The sequence below is a fragment of the Anser anser genome (genome assembly GCF_964211835.1).
Source record: "Anser anser genome assembly, chromosome: 2".
In the NCBI taxonomy this organism is placed as follows: domain Eukaryota; kingdom Metazoa; phylum Chordata; class Aves; order Anseriformes; family Anatidae; genus Anser; species Anser anser.
In genome coordinates this window covers 108,793,880-108,813,444 of record NC_139721.1, presented here as the reverse complement: position 1 = coordinate 108,813,444, position 19,565 = coordinate 108,793,880, and the positions used below count along the sequence as shown (strand labels likewise).

General features: G+C 45.5%; 1 protein-coding gene across 17 annotated transcripts in view; it reads right to left on the bottom strand.

Moving 5' to 3' along the window:
- The window catches only part of ATXN1 (ataxin 1), a 219,417-nt gene extending 199,852 nt beyond the window's left edge, over positions 1–19,565 (bottom strand). For 8 of the 17 annotated variants that reach the window (XM_083826846.1, XM_083826835.1, XM_083826845.1 and 5 more), the window contains exons 1-2: positions 19,222–19,558; positions 13,007–13,142 (exon numbers count right to left, since the gene is read on the bottom strand). The gene's annotated coding sequence lies outside the window, so the exon portion shown is untranslated. The other 9 variants (XM_083826844.1, XM_083826847.1, XM_083826837.1 and 6 more) reach the window with 6 other exon arrangements.

Sequence of the window (19,565 nt, the reverse complement as noted above, 5' to 3'; positions counted from 1 at the left end):
GATATATTCTGAGAACAAGTACTAGGAGCAAAACGCAGAACTTGGCTTAGTTTAACCAATCTACTGACGCACCATTATACATATTTCCGAAAGGAGTCCAAGTCTATCTTCTCCTTCCTGCTCCTGGAGGGACGTCAGTATCAGGCCCACCACACTGCATTAGTCAACAATCAGTTCTAGAAGTAATTCTCCTCCTTTCTGCAGAAATCGGTTGTTAAGTTAAGAGGGGCAATATTAACAGTTTTCAGCAGTGATGCAATAAAATTTGAGTGGAAACACTTTATGGTCTAGTTGAGAAGCCTAGCTGAAGGAACGTGTTGCCCCAGACTTCCACAGTAAAATATGGTCCTCCCTTCTCTTGTCCTTCCAGGACTCCTGATATCTACCAACTCACGCTCAGGCGTTCCTGGATGCCTGGAAGCAGAACGGCAAGATGGACAGGCATGTGCAAAATGATCCTGCCACAGCCCCCCAGAATTTCCAGCTGCTCTGCTCACCTGCATAAGATGTAATTCTGCTGAAGAGAACTTGCTGAGACCCCAGAGCACCCCACTCTGCAGAAGGTGAGACAGAGACAGCATGACAGACACCAGTAACATGGCACTAGCTAAGTGAGGTGAACTCTACATGAAGGCCAGCAGCGGGTTCAATCTCTGGTGCAGAAGCTTCTCAGTGTTTTGTCTGAAGTACAAACACACACAGTTGATGTACTTGTGTTGGCAGGTGAACAGATTTGCTCTCAGTAGTAACCACAAATTCTTTTCAAGTCCTGAGCAGAAGTAAAGAGATGACCCAGGTCAATACTCATACATTACACACCACAACCTCTCTCAAATACATGAAAAAAAAACCAACAACAAAAAGCTCAGCTACAGAGCAAACCCCGCTCACACACACCACAAAAACTCTTTATTTTCCACGCCCATCCCCAAACGCAAATTGTCCAAAGGCTGAATACCAGCTCTTCAGAAAGGACTCCAAGCCCATCAGAGCATCGAGCTCCCTGCCAGCCTGCCAGCTCTGAACTACAAGGCGCTTGCACATTACACAACTGCCCAAATGCTCGTGGTTCCCCACCAGGTCCAGCGATGCACTTAGCATCTGGACAGCATCTTGTGTTAATTGCACACCTACTTGAACGGGTCACTGTAAAAAAACACACACGGAAATTTTACTAGTGAGAAGGGAAATCAGTGGCTACAACTGCAAAGCGCTGTGTTGCTAGCCAGAGACGGAGAGCACACAATCCAATGCTGAACAACTGCCAGCAAGGAGGAGTCCCAGTTTAAGGCCTCAAAAACACTTGGAAAGCTGTTACTTGGCTGATTACGTCTCTGCTGAAAGGGTAAGATTTCAGAGTAGTGTGCAGAGCAGATTAGACGCACGGCTCCCAGTACAGCTAGCAGGAGCTGCAGATCTGAACCACCACACACACTCTGCAACTATACCCCAGCGCGCACGAGCAATGTAACGTGCCTCTGAGCTCTACTATGATAAAAATAATAGCATATCAACAAGACTGTAGTCCACGGCCAATGACCACAACACTCTCTTTGAAATGAACTGGTCTGTAAGAAATTTTAAAAACGAAGTGAAAGATATGGTAAAATTCGTATCAAAAAATAGTAAGGGCAGTGACTCTGAAAAAAAAAAGGGACAATTTGGTATTTGCAGTGTGTACAAGATGTCTTCATACACTTTCCTGATTCCTTGCCAGTAACTATTCAAAAAAGACCACTTAACAAGCAAACAGGTCTTCAGCACAACAAATAATAAAAAAGAGAGCAAAGCTTGTGCTATTTAAATATCATGAAACATTCTGCTAATCATGCACAGATGGAAGTACAGACGCTTCTGCCAGACGCCTTGTTCAGAAACTTTGCTCTATTTTTAATTATTTGATGCACAGAGGACCTGTTTGCTGATTAAAAGGGCATTGCCTTTAAAAGGACTCTATCAATATGGAGCCTAGTCTTGTTTTTAATGGAGATTTAAAAAGTACTAACTCATATCTCTGAACTCACTGTACCAATTTATCTCATCTTATAAGCATGTCGTTGCTTTTTTTCAGATACTTCTCTCACCTTGGGAGACTGCCTATATACAGGAAAAGTGAAACTACTTGCAATCTCTTGTCAAATACGCTGAGTAAATCCATTTGGATAATGCATATTTTCCAACAATTTCCTTCCGTTTGCATCTCTTTTGGTATTATCTATAACAAGAATAGGTATCAATTTTTAGATAAAGGCATTATTTTTGACAGCTTTCCTTTCAGTCAAAAGCACAGGTTTTTTTTTTTTTTTTTTTTTTTTTTGTGAAAACATCTCCAAAACTTATCAACCAAAATACTTATTGTTTTTTCAATCTACTATAACCATACTATTGTGCCAATAGTCAGATCTTGGCAAAAGCACTTGTAATGATATAAAAAAAAAAAAACAACAACCAACTGTGGGGGAAAGAAGCAACCCTCACATTTTTTCACTTCATACCTTCTGTGAACTTCACTCATTCAGTGGGTACTTCATTCCTGTACTTCTCCACAGCAGTCAAGGAATTTTTCCCTCAGTGAAGAGCCTCACTCAGAATGCACAGCACGTTCAATTTCTTTTTTTTTTTTCTATTCTTTTTCTGAATTAAGTGCTTTTCAAACATTCTTTTCTGGCTTAGTTTACAATTTATCTCAAAAGTTTTGTAACCTATTACCATAGCATTTTGCCAGTATGAAAATGCCTGGAAACCAAGAAAAACAGTCCAAGCTATTGCTTTTGTGCCATCAGTATAGTATGTAAAAATATATTTTTAAAGCTTACTAATGTTACCGATTTAAACTGCTGCTATTAACACAATAAAAGAGTCCTCTGACTAGCAGACCACATGATATGATAGGAAAGTAACAGTGACCCCTTTATCTTATGAACAAATGACCCAAAGAGGGTGGCTCCCGACTCATGCTCAGGTACAGAGAAAACAGCTGAGTTATTTTTAAACTGCCAGCATGTAATATTATACAAACAGATAAATGCAACTAATTTGCTAGCAACCAGCTGATCAGCCTGAAAAGCAAGACACCAGCTGAAGAGACAACTGCAGCTGGAAGCCAGGGAAGACTGGCAGGGGCAGGCAGGACTGAAAATCCAATGTTCAGCCAGTGAAACGGGCACCCACAGTGAAGCTTCAGAGAAGATATAAAGGTTTTTTTCCCATGAGGAGAAGGGGAGGGCCGTATGGAGTGAAAGGCTTGTCCGGACAGATCGTCAGGGTTGCAAAGCTCAGAAACCAGCTATGACTAACGAGGAAGGAAGAGAGGTAGATGAAACGACATTCAAATGCGCAGTTCTGCAGAAAATTACTGAGGTATTGAAACCCTCTAAGTAGAAATGGATGTTAGAGACACAGAAATACACACAGAAATCAAGCCCAAGAAAGGGCTAGCAGGCAACCAAAGCAGCAGGCAGGTAGCGAAGCTGGTGAGGCAGCCGTACAAGTAGGCCAGGCAGCAGCAAGAAATGCTGAGCACAGGAGAAACTCAGCAGAGAAGGAAGGGGCTGAGGAGAAAGATTAATTGGCCAGCCACAAAACAATAAAATCTGGAAAAGGCTACAACAGGACAGAAGGATGAAGGGGCAAAACATTGCTTGGCTTTATAAAGAAAGATTAGTCTAATTCACCAACATGTCCATCTAAAGACTGGAAAGACAACTGATGACACCTGACTGAGGAAGTTCTCATTCCTTCTTCCCATGAAGGAAAAGCCAAGCTAACACTCGACTACGGCAGCACCAACCAAACAGCGTCCTGTCAGCAAAGCTGACCTGCCACCAGCAGCTCCAACTTCATGAGGCCTTGGCTGCCCCCAGAGAAGCCAAGCCAGATGCCATGCTCTGACACACTGCGTTTACGTGCTTGTGGTTCTGCTTCAACCACCAAAGCAAGCAATGGAGGTGGTAACCAGACCCCTCAATCCGCTGCTGGCCCTGACTGAGCACCTCGGTGCGATAAAGGACGCGCAGAGTTCATGCTGCCCAAGGCGAGGACAGCAAGAGCCTGGGGGCGGCCGCTCGGGCTGCACAGCACTGCTGGTTTCACAGAGACACGCCAGCTAAGTAAGGCGCTGTATAAACAGCCCCAAACGCTGCAGCCAGCCCGCTGACAGCTCAGGCAAACGGACCTCATAGTACCGCTGCAAACGGAGCAGAAGTGTGTCTTAGTTTGCATTTCTTCCATTCCTTTCAACCAACGTGACGTTCAGCAAGTTCAAGTCCTTAGGTAACTGGCGTGTTTGATTGCTGCTGTTTAATGTGTTGCAGATGCTTACTATGTACCTTCTATCCATCTTCATTTTCCTTAGGGCCCTTTTTGGCTGTACTCTAACAGATAACAACATCTGGATAGCAGTGTCATGTAACAAATGCCACTCATGAAGTTTATTATCATTACTTTAATTCACTCAGTCGCCGCACACTGTATTTCCCCTGAATCTGCCACACAGCTGCAAGCAAAATAACCTCAAGGTGACCAACACATTCTAGGACATACCCAAGCTGGTTTGTGGCAGTCTCATACCTGAAGAAACCAGGCACAAGGACTGAGTAATTCCTTCAGCTTGCGCAAACATGGGACAAAATAAAGACTTGTATTTTTTATTCAGTCCTTCCAGTATCGTAGTATCACATATATTTTAAGTCCCTCTATAACGTACTTGTGCACTACCCAGAAAAAAGACACAGTGCAATTTTAAACTATAGGTTATTGGCCCACGACACCCACCATCCCCCTCTTTCCCCATCAAATACAATGCAGACCTTGAAACACATTACAGAGACTGTATTGCTGTGTCAGCTATCACCCCACAATTTAATTAACCGTCACGTTCAAAAAGCAAACCTCAAATGACTTCCAGGGCTGTATCAACAACACGTATCAGGCCAGATCACAGCGAACATCCAAGAAAATTTAGCAAGATTGATAGCAGAAACCTAAAACTCATTCTTGATTGAAAGAAGAGACAGACAAGACTTAACTGGAAAGGTAAAGCAGCTTTCCAGTTCTGCAAACCAGGAGATGCAAAGGTAAAGTGCTTGCCCAGATCCACCTGTTTGCCTTTGGCCTTTCCATAAACAGAACAAAAATGTTCTTAAACAGAACAAAACATGTTAACAAGATGCGTTTGTTTTGTTCTGTTTCATTAAAACTGGATGCTCGAATCTTAAAACAATAGTATGAAATCAGTATGCCTGACAAATGGCATTAATATGACTTTTTGCCTGACCAACAAGATGGCCTTCTACGATGGGGTTACAACACTGGTGGATAGAGCAACTGACGTCATCTACCTGGACTTGTGCAAAGCATCTGGCACTGTCCCACATGACATCCTTGTCTCTAAATTGGAGAGGCATGGATTTGACGGATGGATCACTTGGTGGGTAAGGAATTGGTTGGATGGTCATGCTAAATATGTTGCAGTCAACAGCTCAGTGTCCAGGTGGAGATCAGTGACGAGTGGTGCGACAAGCAGTGTTCCTCAGGGATCTGTATTGGGACTGGCACTATTTAACACCTTAGTCAGTGATGTGGACGATGAAATTGAGTGCACCCTCAGCAAGTTTGCTGATGACACCAAGCTGTGTGGTGCAGTCAACATGCTGGAAGAAAGGGCTGCCATCCAGAGGGACCTGGACAGGCTTGAGAGGTGGGCCTGCGCAAACCTCATGAAGTTCAACAAGGCTAAGTGCAAGGTCCTGCACCTGGGTTGGGGCAATCCCAAGCACAAATACAGGCTGGGCAGAGAATGGATTGAGAGTAGCCTTGAGAAGAAGGACCTGGGGGTGTTGGTTGATGAGAAGCTCAACATGAGTTGGCAATGTGCGCTTGCAGCCCAGAAAGCCAACCATATCCTGGGCTGGATACACACTTCAAAAGAAGTGTGGCCAGCAGGGCGAGGGAGGTGATTCTCCCCCTCTGCTCTGCTCTCGTGAGACCCCACCTGGAGCCCTGCGCTCAGCTCTGGGGCCCCCAGCACAAGAAGGACATGTAAGTATTAGAACCAGTCCAGAGGACAGCCGCAAATACGATCTAGGGGCTGGAGCAACTCTCCCACGAGGAGAGGCTGAGGGAGCTGGGGTTGTTCAGACCAGAGAAGAAGAGGCTCCAGGGAGACCTTACAGCGGCCTGCCAGTACCTAAAGGGGGCCTGCAGGAAAGCTGGGGAGGGACTCTTTGTCAGCGGGTGCAGTGATAGGACAAGGGGGAATGGCTTTAAACTAGAAGAGGGAAAATTTAAATTAGATATAAGGAAGAAATTTTTTACTGAAGGCATAGTGAGGCACTGGCACAGGTTGCCCAGAGAAGCTGTGGATGCCCCATCCCAGGAGGTGTTCAAGGCCAGGCTGGATGGGACTTTGGGCAGCCTGGTCTGGTGGGAGGTGTCCCTGCCCATGGCAGGGGGGTTGGCACTGGGTGGTCTTCAAGGTCCCTTCCAACCCAAACCATTCTGTGATTCTATGATTCTGTGAAATTAAGATCTTGTAGCAGTTGAAGGGTCATGTTCACAGACAGTAGTGTTTTACTTGCACAAATATTGATAGAATAACCCCTATTGGCATGTCTGGGGTGAAATATTTTAAGTAAAAGTTCAATTTTAATGACAAGGAACACTGCCTCCCCTTGCTGAGGGAAGAAAATACCATTGACCAAATCTGTAGTCCTTAGCAGCAATCTCTTCTGAAATCACAGGCAATGCTGCCTAAGTAGAAGCTCAGTCTTTAAAGCAGTACTGGTTAGCCTGAAGAGGAAGATGAATGGAGACTGGCTTGGACAACTCATGGGTGGATAATCACCACTGCAACCTTTTGCCTCTGAGCAGGCAGATGAAGATCATCCCAAATTATCAACCCATAACTCTTTGGCTGCCCCTGTAAAATGATTCTGACACCGAGGCTCGGGAAGAAAAAAAATGAACTTATTTTTGTCTTAAAAATAAGAGAAATCATCACCCAAGTTACAGCAAACATACAAACAGACAGAATGTAATTGTGTTAGTATTTGAATTCTGTACTTCAAGCCACCTTTGATCAACTTGATTAACATCCCTTTCAAAAATTTTCTAGCTGGTGTACTTCATGAACACAATTAAAGTAGATTAATCTGCTCTGAATTGTACATTTCATAAAATTACTGTTCTTCTGATTAATCTTACAAAAAACACATGTAACTACATACAAATGCATTTTTCTCATTGATAAAATAAGCCTGTGACAGAGTTTCCAGTACCTGGCCAAGAGATATCACTGTGAATATCTAATAAATCAGCAAGCCCGATGATGCAATGTCATGTGAGCTAATACACAAAATACTACGCTTCTCCTTCTACAAGAAAAAACAGCCCAATTCTCAGCTTACAGCACATGAGTGCCTAAAATCCAATTCTTTAGGTAACAGTATCTGTGGGACAACGCTGCCAGCTAGCCAAAGGGACTGCTGTTGATCCACAAACCTTCCTCTACTGAAGTCAACGATAAAACGTTAATCAAATTCAATGGCATGGTTTCACACGGTTGAATTTCAGAGCCATTGGGTCTGAAAGGGACCCCGATCTGCAGGATAGACTCACTTTGACCTTACCGAGACTGCCATGAACAGACTGATGTTACTTCACCCCATAAATCCCCTCGCCTGGTGCTGTAGCTAAGCGCCGCTGAACTCAGGTACCCTCTAAAAACACTGTAACACGGTAATTAGCAGTGAGGCTTGTAATGCATTCCCCAGCCAGAAACAAGTGTTGCTGTGGAACTAGAGCAAAAGAATGTGGAAAGGGGTTGGGGAAGGATAAAGAAAAACAGGTAACAGCAAGAAAACATAGTGATATTTTATTTAAGTATCTCATATTAAAACAAGGCAACAACTACCATTACCAACTGAACTGTCAAACAGGTATTACAGGAAAATTGTGATTTAAAAAAATATATATATATATTTCCTTTAAAATGGGTTATTTCAGTGGAGAGGTAAAATGATACACAGGAGATACATCTGACACAAGGTCTTATTTCCTTATGTCTGTGTTAGGTTTTGTTTTGATTTTTGGAGAAATGATATACTTAACATCCTGTTTGCAGACTGTTCTATTCCGGACACAATTTTAAAATGCAACCGCACCAGTAATCTACATCCCCCGTTTATTTTTTGGCATATAACTGCATCACTCACGTTAAGCTTACCGTTAACTGTGAACTGTTAACATGTCTTAGTGCGGTTTCAATGTTCCTATGGCAAGGCTAAACAGCATTTAGAAAACAATGATATCCCCAGGCCCGCACTGTAGTTTCTGAAGCACAGATTAAGCATGGTATTCTGCTCAACAAGCTCATCACTGTTAAGTAACTCATCAGAAAATAAAGAGGGAATTATCAAATGGGAATTGCCAAGTAATTAGTTCTCTGAAGCAGATGACATACAACTGTTAAAGGGAGGGGCTTCCCTGTTAGTCATATGTCAGAGTAGAGCCTACTAATCTGTAAATAAAAATGCATTACATATGATTAGTGCTATGGGTTTTTAACCACTAGTGGTACGTGAGGGATTAACTCGCAACTTTTTCCAGTGTGATAAGGCACCAAGATTTTTTTCTCTTGCACACAATGAATTTTCAAACCGTTCTGGACCACTTTGCTGTCAGACCACCTGAGGAAAGCTATGGATGCAGCCTAGTACCAGAGTTGATGTGCTCAGGGGCTAAGGAAGAGGACCAATGCTTTTACTATCATAGTAACCAGAAAAGGCACTCCCTACTCAGCTGCTACACGTGATGCTGAAAAGGAACGGCACCAATGAGGAAATACTCTCTGGCACAAAAATTCTGAGTGCAATAAGGAAGGATTAAGCCTGCTTTTTGTAATTATCCTTCTCCATTAAAGCCTGATTTTCTTTCAAGTAGCTAGTCTCACAGCAATGTGAAACTTGCAAAACTACAAGGGCCTTCATGTGTGGGTACCTGACAAACAAAAAAGGTGGTAACAGTCACAACCACACTCCAATACGAGTGAGAAACACTTAAACTTTTGTCCTTTTTATAGACTGAAGAGTGACTCAATAAATCCTTAAGTCGGAGTTTCAGTTAGTCTCAAAACGGGCTGATCACTAGAAAATAAAGAAGGAATTATCAAATTGGGGGTTTGCCTCCATCACAGTACCTCACCACAAGAAGCCTCCCAGCTAACAGATTCAAAACCAGATGCTGCCTGGATCTGGACTAGCTTTCAACCAAAAGCATACCCCTGGTATCAAGGCATGGCAAAATCCAGCGGGCAGCCCCTGCCCAGCTCACACAGCCAAGGGAGAGGGAAGGAGGAGAGCGTGCACAGACACTGAGGCACACACAAAACTACCGATCAGTGATGGTAATCTCAACCTTGTGGCCCTCAGCCCTTCAAAGTGCACTGTCTCTCCAACACCTACTCCAGCACCCAGAAGACCACGCTGAGGTAATGCCGGCAAGCCACAACGCGGGACAGATCCTCCACAGTCCCTTATTCCAGCTGCAGGCACAGCTTTTTAAAAGCACACGCTGGAAGGTGAATCAAACCTCGGGTCTCGGCTTATATCATGTTACGTACGTGAGCCTACTGCTTTTATCTAGGCAGATCACTACGCTCAGCTCCATTTAGACTTCAGACCATGTTGCAAAACCTTCAATCAATCTGACATCAGGCTAGCAGCATCTGCCCAGGGAACAACAGAGCAGAACCATGAAAGGTCACCGCTGAGGTGACGGGGCAGGGCTGAGGAGGCAGCAAAGACTCATTTCTGAGATCGTACTCTGCATTCACATCTTTTCATTTAATTTACCAAAGCGTTATTCACTCACACACAAAACAAACAATTAAAAAAAAATTAAAATGATTTCTAATTACTCTCCAATTATACCTAGTTCACATCTTCGTTTCACTTGTGCTCTTAATATGTTCAAAATCTCCACCACCTGCCTTCTTTTAGCCCTACAGCCATTGTAGGCCTTGACAAACAGTGTAAGAGGGAAGAAATAAGATCAGCTATGATAAAACAACAACGATAGGGCAATCAAAAAATTGCCTTCGGACGCACTACTATAGAGACAGATTACCTCTCTTTACATTCACTACAAAATATTTTAAAAGGATAGATTGTGGTTCATTTACAGAGAACAGCAGCCAGGAGCCTACATAAAGCAGAACTTAAGCCTTATGTAAAAAATAAGCCATATGAAGTAGTGCACAGCTATACTTCTGGAAAATTCAGCAAAAAAAAATTATTACAAACAGGCTGTGGCTGTAAATTCAAGCCGATACTATAATATGATTCATAGATATCAAGTGACTCGAGAGTGGAAAAGATTAAAAAGAACTCTTTAGCTGTTAAGATGTCCAGTGTCTCATGCAAAATCCTCTCAACACAACCGTTTAAAAGAAGGCATTGACTTATTTGCCTGCATGGAAGGATGGAAGGAGGCAGTGCATGCTCCAAACAAATAACAATAACTCTATGGTTTTTAGCTCAGGCTAAAATTAACTGAAGTCAGGATTGAAAAAAAAAAAAAAAAAGCCATATCTCAATGTATGCAATCTTCGTTTTACTAAGCCCAATGTCCTCAAATAGGCAAAAAGCACAGCAGACTCTGCAACGAAGCTGCTGGAGCTGGAGTGGTGGGCACACCTGAAGCTTGCACACCAAAGCAGCTTTACTCCCAGCAGGCAGGCGACTCCTTGTGTGAGTAAAGCTATGAAATACACATCTGGGGACACCAGGACCAAAGCAATATTTCCAAGGTCTGATACTGGATGTGATCAGTGAAACGTGCCCAATGCTCAGGCCCTCTGACAGATGCTGTGGTAATAACTCAGGTCTGCATGAAATGGAGTGGGCTGCTGTCACCTTTACCCCTGAAACAAATGCGAGCGCCGGAAAAGATGCTGTGCTGTAGCATACAGTGCTCGATCTCGATCTGTGAAACCTATTTGTGGCTGCTCACTGTGCTGCTCCGGGTCACGTTTTTTTCACGTGTTACTACTTTGAGCTCCCTTCTGTTAAATCAAGTGACAGAGATAACGCTTGCAAGCAGGCAGTTGCTATCTCAGTTACTTCTACTTTACTTATTTATACAGTGGGCCTGATTTTGATCATTCCCTAGAGAAAACAAGAACTAACGAGGCCAACAGAGAGGTACCCCAAACTCAGTGACTAAAACGGCATGTCCAAGAACAAGAAAAGCAGCAGAAATAAACCTGTTCTAAGGTCCACAAACAACCCTATACTTCAAACTGCACCGGTACAGGAAAAAAAAAAGCAGTATAGTCCGTATTCCTGTCGTGCCTGTAGCTGAGCCAACTACAGCAGCCTTAACTAGGTTATTTTTTTTTTAAATGCAAAATGTTCGTAACATATATTCGTTTTTATGCAATCACAGGAAACGCCAGACGCTAAAATACTTGAGGTGACTTAGCGATAGGTTGTGGGTAGCACAATGTGATTATTCACAGGATTTGACCAATATACTACAAGTGATTACTTCTAGTTAACAGACAGAAGCCTTTCCTGTAGTAATCGTTCCTGTAAATAAATACAATTTCATACAACCTAAGCCAATTCTGAAAAAAAAAATGAAATGCTTTGTGGAAATGTTCATGTCATAACAAAAAGCTTCCTTCTATTTGATCTCCCAAGCCAAGAGCTGCTACCAAGTCAGTTTTCTTCCAAAACCGAAAGATGAAATGTGTCAGCGCACGGGCACTTTGTCTGGCTTTTCAGTCTCCAGAAATTTGTATCGCTCCAAAGAGGTATATTGGTTACAATCCACCCCCACCGTTCAAGCTCATTTGTAAACCCTAAGAGGCATGTCTTTACATGTAACTGCTTGCTTAGACAACTTCCCTTTGGAGCACAGCACCCTGCCCCACAGCCACAATAAAATGTAAATTATGTGCCACACACTTCTCTATGACATGCTGTATACATTGAAAAGTTATTCTACAATGAAGACTTTCTGGTCAGCCCCTCACAAATAGAATGCTATAGTAATTGAATTTTCTGGCTGCGCATAGGGAAAAAAAAAAAAGACCCAGAATTTCTGCAAGTAACCACTACATTTAATTTTCTTTTATTTAAAGACACCAGCAATTTTCTTATGACCTTATATCTCTTTTTTTTTTTTAAGCATTAGCAGTATTGCCAATCCCAAGCACTCAAAAATCATAAAACAGGTCCAAAAAAATCAGGCTGGCTTAATGACAATCAGATTAAAGAAATAAAATAAAAATTTATGTTCTTTTTATTGGCAGTATGATTGTTGAGCCTTGAGACTTGGTTCTTTCAAGGTATTCTCCCCAGCCATATGGGAAGGAGGGGGAGAGGAAAGGAAGAGGAGAGGGAGCAGAGACTGATAGATGTGCACGGTTACATCCTGTCTGGTTCCAGAATTTCAGGGCAACAAAATCAGAAAAATTGCAAACATACCTCAAACTAGTGTAAAAGACACCCGGGCATGTCAGTAGTGACTGGCTATCCTGGCAAGTATCCTCATGCCATACACAGTTTAGCACATGAGAAAACCAGGACGCTGGAAAAGTCCAACAGGCTGCAAGCAACAAGAACCACTAAAAATGTTCATAAAAGCGCAGGAAGGATTTATATAATTACATGCGTGGCATTTTACAACAAAAAAATCAAAGACTGTAAACTTTTCCATTCATACTACAATCTTTTAGCAACTGAGCATACTCTGACCTGAGGTGAACATGAAACCACTCATCTGGAACCCAGTGTCCTGTAAGTCACCAAACTGAGTCACCAGTTAATGGAATTTTTCTGACGAGAGTTTCTCAAGGACCTCTACTGCCAGGCAAGGGAAGTACAAACATTTCGTGGGAAGGTAATCACAGACACCACACCGTTCAGGTGTCCGTGTTGACCAGAACCCAGAGCAGACAGTGTACGCTTGTTAGAGGAAATAAAAGGCGTTATTTTCTCACCTTATCGACAGTGCATCTCTGTACGGCGAAAACAAAAGCAAAGGTGGTCACTGTGCTACAGGGGTCAACAATAAATTCACAGCTTGTATTGCTTTCCCGTCTGGCTTGGCCTGCGATGTGACTCTTGATCCAGAAGCTGAGGAGATGGGAACCAACATGAAAAGAAACAAAAACACAATTAAGAATCAAGCAATTTACGAGATGCTAAATCACCCCAACTAAGACTGAGAAAGGCTGCTTTTACTATTACTCAAGCACGAATAAAACTATGGATTTAATCCCGCAGCCAGAGCACATACAGGAGAGAACGTAGCCCATTTAGTCAGACTGAGTGCTCTTTTCCTAAATGTGATCTTAATGAGGTGAAGAATCATAAGCAAGTTGAGATGACTGTCATTGCTGCCAACAAAACATATTTTGTTTGAGGAGGGGCATCATCCAGAAAACCTACTCCTGCGACTACTAAAATCAGATGAAAAACAATCAGCTTTGGGAATGTAGCATTACCTTGCACCCTGTTTTGTCAAGGTAACACTGGCATGCTAGAGGCGATGCATTTTACCCCAAGTGCCCAAATAATATGATTAAAGGAAAACACTACCAGTGTGATTTTTTCTTCTATTTCTGAATTTTTCTTCAGTAAAATTACAAAGAGCCGGCATTGAATTTCTGCTGACATCACATATTAAACAAAATACATTTTGTTTTTTTCACTTGGAATCTCACCAAGTATTTTTATCACTCTTGGGACAATAAAAGGATTTAGTGAGACCGTTTCTCCCTCACTGAGAAGCATTTTTGTTGTTTCAGTTTATGAGCATACTTACTCGTTCCTATTTATGGAAGGATTTACACACATACTTAACTCCAGATAGGTTCTTTAATCAATCCTCATTCAGCAAAACCCTCGCTGGGACATGTACTGAAGTAACTTTGCAGACTGGGACTGATACACGCACACAGATTTGCATGTGTTTTAGAGCCGTCCCAGACTACAGCTCGGGGTGGGGGGAGCATCAAGCACTACACTCTCAATGTATGTGCTGAGATCAAAAAGGAACTAAGGTCATCGATTCAGTTTTCATCTTTTCACAGAAGTCTGGAGTCTGCAAAGTTTCTTACATTTAAAAACATGAGTCATGTATCAGCTAAGCCAAAACCAAGCTAAAATCCTCAACTTATAAAGAACGTGAACCACTGTACAAGACGTGCATATGACCTCAGATTCCAAAATACAGTGCCTTTGTCCAAATACCTACTTATTTATTTATCTCACTTAAGAGACCTGTATAAAAGTACAACAAAATGAGGAGGTCAGGATTTTCAGCTTGCAAAGCTTAGGCTTTGAAAAGTATACAAGTTCCTGCCCAGAAGTCACTGGAATATAATATAATATATAACATATATTATATATAAAATATAATAATATAGCAGGCCAGTTCTTTGAACTGAACTATTTACCTGTGCCAAGCCTGTCGTACTTCTATTCCTTGTGCTAATTATATTTTTATTTGCTAAAGCAGAGGTGGTTACGGTAGCCTCCAAAGGGACCTCCATTTAAATCTGTTATCTGAACTCTGTGACTTGTACACAGTGTGCCTGTACAGTCTCCCAGATCGGAACTCACTCCGAACCTGTGTGCCTGGCCTGAGACTGCCCCACCGCCCGACTCCTCTCACGGCGCACCAGCGCGAGCCGCCTCCCACACTGGAGCAGGTCTGCAACCAGCGAACGCTTCAGGCCATCTATGCAATTCTGACACGCATTTCCTTTAAGCCCTGCGACACTTCTTCATTGCATTTCCCCTTCAATTAGTACACCACAACAAAAGCAACTACACTGCATGAGCAATGACAATGACAATCCTGGCTGCCATGTACCAAGACGGGCCGCTCAACTTCAGCGAGGGGAAAATTAGGCCTTTATTTTGCTTTACTAGCTATGGTGTTAAAACAATTATTTTCAAATTCTGATGTTTAAATCATTAGTTGCTTTTCAGGTGACTGCATTTAATGCCTATTTTCTTAATTAACACGAAACTAGGCCACTGGATCTATTACATAAAAAAAATTGTTAAATGAAATTCCAGGTCTCTTGTAAGAGTATCTTAAAATAAGACTAGTTTTTTCAGCCTTTCTGAATAAATCAAATCAGGCCAGAAGGGCAAGAGAGAAGAGTTTCACTGTTTATTTTCAAAAAGTCTTTTAACTCTGTATATATGGCCTTTTTGAAAATAATTACTTTCTAATGCTCTTAGTCACACAGGTAATTTGTCTTACAATAAAATATGTATAAGCAGCACGAGGCAGGCAGCCGCTCACTCTACAGGAGCCGTGCTGCGTGCGATCATTTCACTTTCTGCAGCCGGTCCCCCTAGCAGGCTCTTCTATTTCCAGCCACCCCCTCGGCACGGTGGCCCATAGCGGAGGCGGCCGTGCAGAGGGGAGGATATTCCTTCCTAGCACGGAGAGCGAGTTAGTCAAGGCTGTTCTTCGGTGTATGAAACTGCCTATCCATGCTCTCGCCCCTCTGAGGAGAAATGCCTCCGGGCTGAGACCTGCCAGCTCGCTGCACCGGGACTGCCGGCCACCGCAGGAGCCGAGCCGCTGGCGGGCGTTCCTCCTTCGTCCTCCAAGTGCGCCGCTGCAAGCCCAGCGCTGTTAAAAATACCTGTTTCGCTGAGACGGTTCTGGGCAGCGTTACGCTCCTGCCTGGTACTACGAGCTGCGGGCGCCGGTGATTTCTCATCATCGAGACACGAAATCCTCCGGGCCAAGCTCCATAGCAGCGTAAATGCACACGAGATTAGTGGCTGGGAGAGAGGTGTTTGCCGCTTCGGCACGTGGCTGAAGTAGCTCCTTCATCAGGCAAAAATCCTATTAAAGCCCACAGTGCTTTTTGCCGTAAAAAGAGAGAGAGAAAATTATGGCTATACGCAGCAGATCATTTTCTGAGCTCTGTTACTCTACTACATGCCTGGATTAAGTCCAATAAATGGAGTTATTCTAGATATACACCCGTGTAAGTGGCTCACAAGCCAGTCCACTGGAGTCGCTCCAGGCTTACGGCATTAGAGCAGAGCGCCAAATTTGGTGCCTTAAAAAAATTATACCTGCATTTGTGCAAGGGTGGCACAAGTTAGTGGTGCCCTAGCACTGAGAACGAAGAGAGACAGACATTCCTCGGTTAAACACATTTTTAAGAGCAGTACCCAGCTCTAAGCTAATTAGACTGCATATTTTTTCAAGGCATTACAAACTTCGGGGCAGAAAGTCTCCTGTTCTACTGCTATAATATTTAGATGAGCACAAATGGAAAAAAAAGGCAAAAAAAAAAATCAGAATATCGGAAATGAATTATTTGTTGATAAGAAAATTGGTTTTAATACTGTATACTCCTTGGGATTTTTAATCACGAGAAAAATGATATTTCACCTAAAACATAAAAGGGCCCTGTGCTCTCTGAGAACCACAGAGAGACTTAGCAGCTGTGAGTGCCGATAGAGGCAGCCGATATTACCAGTTTTAATTTCACTGGCCAGAACGTGCTCAGCACCTTGCACGTGAGCGGAGAACTCCAAGGCTGTGGCCTAAAATCCCAGCGCCTGGATGGGAGCTGCCACAAACTTCCGACCGACTGCAGCCACCGAACGGTTAAAAGAGCCAGCCGCGGAGAAAGGGAAACTCCGAGGAAAGTTTTATGCGAGCTTTTATAAGCGAGGTGCATTCTTACAGAGCACCACACCTTTGTTAATTTGCTAGCAGCGAAGGCAAGCAAGCGGAGCTGAGGATTTAGCTAACTTGATAAGCACGCCACACGCCGCCTGATCCGCCCGATACCACCGGGTACGCGGAGAACACCCTTCCCGAGAAGTTCAGCCATCGGGAAATGATCACCGGCATCCTTCAATTTTCTGCAAGAGCAAGCCAGCGGCCGAGGCGGCCGCGCAGCACAAACACGGCGCACGCAGGGCTCGAGGTAGCCCGGGCACACGCCACGCACGCACACCTGAATGGACGAGGAATCCTGTCTGTTACCATGGCAGCCTGATCTAATTACATGACTGATCAGGGCTGGAGTAAGCGCTGCAAGCCTACACCGCTGACATGTAGCTGCATGACGAGACAGACAGACAGACGGACCGGCGGGTGCGGAGGAGCAGCTCTCAGCCTCTGCGGCATGTAAGAGGGGACGGGGAAAGCCGCCCTTCGGAAAGAGCAGCTGCCTGCGACGACTGGACGGCTTGTACCGACACATCAGGGGCGACAGCACACGATTACAACTTACTATTACCCCGCAGCATCTCCAAAATGACTGCGCCTTCCCCGGCCATCCTCAATTTCCCTCTTCCCCATTCATAGCCCTCGCCAGGGAACTGAACTGCCTGCACCAGCCGAGCAGAAAGGGATGGAGGCGAAGCCTGGATTTTCCTGTAGTGGAAGGCTTCGTTCGAAACTGAAATTAAAAGTCCTTGACTTCCCAGTATGTAAGCAAAGCAACTCACTACGCCTGACCACATCTGACACGTAAAGTAACCCTTACTGCATAAAACACATAACCGTGAGCATTAAAGGTTAAAGTGTAACCTGCCTTGCAAAATATGAATTTCTTTACCATATGAAACGGAGAAGGTCTCCAAGCAAAGGTCATGTACCTGCACAATTCCCCATCCGCACAAAGAAAACGTTTGCGAGGGTGAACGTTTTACAAACCCCAGTTTCTCCAGCTGGGCACAGGAGGAACGATCCGAATTTTGCCCGATCCTAGCCGGAGCTTGGGCTCGGGGGAGAGAGATGCTGCTTGGAGGAGTCCCTATTACACGGCATACGGTAAACAAAATAAAAATAGCCCGTCGTTCTTGTTATCTACACAGTGCATTATATAACGGGCTTCCGACTTGTTTTCTTTTCTATTATTACTCTTCAGCAATTCCTCCTCTTCAATAGCACGCAAATCGCTCCCAATTCTGTCATTTTATTATTATCGCTATTACTATTACGGCGGGAGCCAGCGTTTTCCAGCACGCTTTAATTTAGACTTTAATCTCCCGAGGAATCGCATTCACGGACCCAGCACCCACAACACGTACGGAAGGGGGGGGGGGGGGCGGGGGGTCATTTATTCCTCTTCTGCCGGCAAACTACCACCCCTTTAGGCTTAAAAAATAATAAAAACGAAACGGAGAGATGCCACCAAAACCCACCGCCAGACCCAACGCGGCGGCGGGGACGAGACCGAGCCCGGGACCGCCGCCGGCTCCTGCGGGCAGGGAGCGGAGGGGGGGCGGCCTCCCCATGCCCCTGCCCCCGTGTCCCCCTGTCCCCGTGTCCCCCTGTCCCCCTGTCCCCATGTCCCCACGTCCCCGCCGGCCCCCCCGCCCCGCTCCCCCCGGCCGGCGGTACCGGGTGGCGTCCAGCGGCCGGCCTGGGCCCGGGGCGAAGCGGCTCGGGGCTGCCGCCGGGCACATCCCCGGCCCAGCGCCGCCTCCTCCTCCTCCTCCTCCTCCTCCTCCTCCTCCTCCTCCTCGGCCGCCTCCTCGCTTCATTCACCCTCCGGCAGCCGCCCAGCCCCGTACTACGTACGCCGGGAGGCGGCCGCCGGCCCTGCCGGCACCCGGCCCGCCCGCCGGGCCCGCACGGCCACCCCCTGCGGTGTGTGTGTGTGTGTGTGTGTGCGTGCCCCTGACACACTCGTACACACACACACACACACACACAGGCAGTGTCGCCGCCCCGTCACGCACCGCACCCCGTGTCTCACACACACACACACACACACACACACACCGTGTCACCCCCACCACCACACACACACACACACACACTCACACAAACACACACCCCGAGGCCGCCGCTCGCAAAATGTCCACCCTCCCCGCGGCCACCGGCACCCCTCCGCAATCCTCCTCCTCCTCTTCCTCCTCCTGCTTCCTCACCCCCCGGGCGGCCTGAGGAGGAAGAGGAGGAGGAGAGGGAGGAGGAAGAGGAGGACCCCCCCCCCCCCCCGCCGCCCCTCGGCCATTTCGCGGCCCCCGCCCGGGGCCGGCCGCAGCGAGCTGCCCCCCCCTGCACAGCAGCACCCCAAAAACCCCGGCCCTGTGTTTTTCCAGCTGGAAATCGCCGGCGGTTTTTGCAGCCTAAACAAGGGAAGGAACCCCGGGGGGGGGGGGGGGGGGGGGCAGGCAGAAAGCAGAGGAGGAAGAAAAAGGCACTTACTGTAAAGTGTCAGTGGAGGTGGGGTTGGCGGGGGGGTCAGACAGGCTCGCACACAAATGTCTTCCTAGCGGCTCACGGGGCTTGGGGCTGATTTTTTTTTTTTGGGGGGGGTGGTGGTGGGGGTGTTGTTTGTTTTGCTCCTTCCCCCTGCAGTGACACGGGTCCGGGATGTCTCCGGCGCTGTAGTAGAAATGATGTCTGCGGTGCAGCGCCCGCTCCCTCTCCGCTCTCCAGTATGTAAATGTGTAAGAGCAGCCAAATATGGAGCAGTTGGCTGCCTCTGCAACAGCTCAAGGATCCGACTTCATGCAAAAGAGGGGGGGGAAGGGAGGAGGAGGAGGAGG